Source organism: Aquila chrysaetos, chromosome 5 (assembly GCF_900496995.4).
Source record: "Aquila chrysaetos chrysaetos chromosome 5, bAquChr1.4, whole genome shotgun sequence".
In the NCBI taxonomy this organism is placed as follows: Eukaryota; Metazoa; Chordata; class Aves; order Accipitriformes; family Accipitridae; genus Aquila; species Aquila chrysaetos.
Window position 1 is genome coordinate 66054019 of NC_044008.1, and position 4580 is coordinate 66058598.

Below are 4580 nucleotides of genomic sequence, written 5' to 3' on the forward strand. Positions count from 1 at the left end.
TGAGCGATGCTGAGATAGGTGGATGTGACACCCCAAAATGAACTTCAGAGGGCTGTTTTGTTTTCACTGCCACTAAGCATCTTGCTGTTGGGGGGGGGGAGAAGGAAGAGAGTGCTCACAGTTACTCATAGGGTCTCCCGATGACTCTCAGTGAAGCTCTGAGGCAGACTGATAGTGAAGGAGAAAGGATTGTCTGGAGAAGGCACCGCCTTTGCTCCAGGACCCAGACCTTCGCACCGCATTCCTGCCCACCTGCAGCCAGCCAGAGTAAGGCTGGCTGATGCTCACTAAAAGGAGGATCAAAGTCAGCTGAAGAAAGAGAGGGCTGGCTCCTGCAGCAGAAAGGGGAATCGCTTCTGTCAAGCTGGAAAGGAGAAACTTGGTTTCTCCTCCCTCACCCCAGCAGCTCCACTCCTCCAGGCCTCAATCTTGCTGCTGTCAAGACATTTCTGCACATTGTTTTGGCTCCATATTACTTCTAATCCCTCTCAGAGACTTGCACATGTCTGCCTCCTGGTTTACTTAACAACCAATTTGGTTTTCAATTTGATATCTCCTGGAACAGCTGGTCCCAATATTGCTAACCTTATTTACCATTCAACCAGCATCTCTGACAAGCATCACTAAGAGACTTTTCCAGTTCCAGAAATAAGTATCATCTAATTAAGTTTGTAATGAGCAGAAGGAGAGCTCCTATCTCCCTCAGAGGTGTTGCACCACATCAGCTGGTCAGGCTCAGAGCTCATACAAGTCCCATCACACTTCAAAGACGAGATATGCAGGAAACACCTGCTGCATTGCACAGCATGTCCTTGTGTGCACAGCCTCCTCCCCAGCCGGTGAGCACTCCTGGAACGCTCAGGGGACCTTGTTGCAAGAGCCAGATCACCTCTCCCGCCTTCTGCCATGGTGACTCACTTCCAATTGCATCTTTCCCCCTCTCATTTCAAGCAGCACAGGACCAAGCAGGTCTCTCTGTACTGAAGAAGACACTGATGCTGGTGTTCAAGGTGCCAACAGCTTAGCTACTGTTTTGCTTGAGTGTGGCCACAGCGTCCTCCCCCACAGCCCTCATGTGTCCGTAGAGTAGGGAGAAACTGTTGCACAGAGGACCAGACCACAACCTGCCCCAATACAGTAGATAAATCAGGGTTGTTCCCTCTTCGGCAGAGCACAGGCCGAGCCATGCTGATGATAAGGTGCTTCTCCCTTATCAGGAAAAGAGAGCAGCAGCGGGTTGGTGCTAAAGCAACATCTGATGCTTCCCAGCAGGGAAACTGGGATCACCAGCAGGAGGGATACAGCAGAGCCAGGAGAACGTGGCAGCAACAGAAAAGAGCTTGACAAAAAGCTGCCTACCAAAGTCAGTTGGCCTGAGGGTGGGATGGGACATCACCCGGCAGGACAGGCTGTAGGGCACGCACCTCCCTGCAGCACGGCCATGGCTCATATGCAAGAGGCAAAGTGTATCAGCATAGCTTGGAGAAAAATGGCCTGTTCTTCCTGAACAGGAAGAAAACGGGTGTTTTAATCAAGATCCTCTGGTCTGGCTGTAGGCAAACCAAGCACAGCAATCTCGCTCCCCTCCACGCCAGGCGCTGAGGTCATGGTGTTTGGAAAAGAGATGATCCTGTCTCTCCACAGGATGAAAGAGGGCAAGCTTTCCCCCAGGCAGGCAGCATCTGATAGACCTCAAACAGACCAGTGTAGACACCCACACGAGTTTTTCAACCTGCCTATTTGTCACTGCAGTAAGCTCTGCATGGCTCTTACCTAGGAAGTGACTTAGTTCACCAGTGGGCTCATTGCTTTATGGAAAAATCAGAGAAGTAGAGGGTTACCATGGAAAGTGTTTTCACTAACAACCCAAACCACACGCTTGCCAGAGTTCGGATGCAAAAAAGCGGCAGATGCCTTGTGCCTGTTTATGGGTAGTGTTGCCCAACTGAAGGGGGCTCTGACGAAGGCAATTCAAGTTCATTAGTTCTGCTTTCTTAGGAACAGATAATTCAGTCTGTTGCTTTTAAGAGGAATTCAATTATGTCAGGTACCAAGAGGAAGCCCTTCATCTTCAGAGAGCTGCAGCGGTAAGAAAAGCAATGCTTTGCAAGCATCTGCTCCACCTCTGTCCTGAGTCACCTTCAGCCAAGATTTTTCATCAGGTGGCAACAAGCATGCCCTCACATAACGCTGCATCAATATGTCATTTGCTTCTCATTACAAAGTGGAGTCAGCACATGTGAGCAAAGACAGTGACTTGTAATACAACCTTCTATCCCCGACTCTGCTGCCAGATAGGTCAAGCTGTAATCATGTTTCAAAGACTTTAAGAGTGAGCGCTGGAACTGGATTTTAGGGCGATGGGTGGAATCCCTCCATTAACCTCCTGCTGTACAAAGTGCACGCACACCTAGCTATTGAGAGATGTGGCACCAGGCCCTGCGGCCACGAGTGAGTCCTGCAATTACTGATGACTTGCGGGGGATGATGCACATCAGTCAACCTGTGATGCTGCAGTGAGCAAGGCTCAAGACAGGGACAAGGGCGGGGGGGGGAAGAAAATGTTGCAGAGCAAGATCTTAATGCCACTTTGATTAAAGAACTGGGTTCTGAGCAAAGTTATTGCTCATCCAGCCACTCCCTCCAATGCTCTGTAATTGTAGGTGTGCAAGCACCATCAGTGTGATGGACACATAGCAACTACAGAGCACTCCAACACTGCATCTCAGCAGTTTGTTGTGGAATTGAGGCAGAGCAAAAATCAGCAGGGCAATATTTCCTCTCCTGCCAGGGAGCTCACGGGGCGCAGGCAGCTTCTCGGGGGAGAGCAATTCAGCAGGGAACAGGGCCAATACCAGTGGAAGGTGGGGGAAGGCACAGCCCTGCTCCTCCTTGGGTAGGCAAACAAGACACTGGAGTAAAGGCAGGCACCAATTCAGTGCTTGCCTCCAAGTGTAGTTCAAAGTGTATTTAAAAAAAAAAAAAGTCTACAAACAATTTAAACTGCCATAAAAATCAAACTGCAGCCAAAGCTGGAACTCCAGGGCCAAAGTTTCCCTGGGTGTTTGTATTTTACTAGCACTGTCCTCAAAAATACTGGCTGAACATTTAATTCGGCCTCTTCCCCTCGCTCCCGCAGCCTCGCAGAGGAAGAGGAGAGTGGGCAGGTTGGAGACAATTCCAGGAACATGTTGTTCTCCCCTCCTCATCCTGCCAGCAGCCACTCTGCACTGGAAAAAGCTCATGAAACACAACAGGAGAGGAGAGGTTAGGTACAGGGCTTCTGACCCCCCCCCCCCCCTTAGATGTGCTTGGGAGTTATCTCAGTGCTAAATCACAGATTCATTTTTAAAAGCCTATGAAAGGCTGGGTTGAGATCCCTGGAAGTGGAAGGAATGCCACAGGAGAGGGGTTGGGGCAGGCTGAAGACAAAGAGTGAACCATTTCCCCCCTCCACCGGTCCTGGCCCATTGCTCTTAAAACTTAAAAGTAGGACAGGGGGAACCTTGAACCACACAGAATAGAATGCTGGTTTTGGTGCTTTGCTTACAGGAGGCTGGAAGGCAGCTGGGGTCAAAGCAGCAGATAAACGGGTGCTAAATGGAGTTCAGAAGTCTTTGCAGAAGTAGTCACTGTCTCCTAGAGCCTCTTAGGATCATCTTAGCACAGTTAAAAGAAATTCCCCTTCTCCAATAGGCCCACAGAATGAATCTTGCTGAGAAAGTCTACAGAAATACTGTCAGAGGGATTTTGGTCCCACTTCAGGCCAATATTTTGATACGTCCCTATTTTTTTAACCCCTGTAGGTCTCGTGGGCATCTCTGTCCCATCCATCTTCGAACTTCCTGCATGAACGTGAGAAGACAGTCCTCTGAGTCGCTCCAGATGCCCTCCCTGAGCCTCAGAAACAACACCTACATGAAGGAGATAGGAGGGATGAAGCAAAAAGAGTCACTAAATGGAAAGTTTTTCTTTAAAGAACCTGATGGCCTAAAACAGAAGTTGGAACAGTAGAAAGCGCTGAAGAATGAGTATGGGCAACCAGTTAAAAATCCTTGCGAGGGTATCATTAAAGTGATACATTGCAGGTTATAGGAAACAACGGGACTGAACAAGGGGGGAGAGCTCCTGTACCTCGCATGGGACACTGCCTGCAAAAGTGGCCCACCTTTATTAAAGTGCTCATTTTTCACAAGGTGGCCCGGTCCTGTCTCCCACAACTTGCAGGTAGGCACGAACGTCCACCTCACGCCAAGCTACCAGCCAGCAAAATTAAAAGCTTCAAGCTAAACACGAATGGGCAGCCTGCTCTTTGGAGCCATTCCCAAAATAACCCCATAGGCATCAGAGAGAAGAACACTTAGAGCCTTGCCTGGACACGTGTCTAAAAATGTCCAAAAATAGCTCCTGCTTCCCCTTTGAAAAACACTGCGGTTCCCAATGCCTCACAGGAACTCTGTTTCTGCTCAGAGAAGCCACAAACTAAGTGAGCAGCCCAGAACCGATCTATGAGCACATCTGGACTAGCTGAGATAGGCCTTACGGAGAAGAAAAAAAATAAAGATTTTAAACAGCATGTG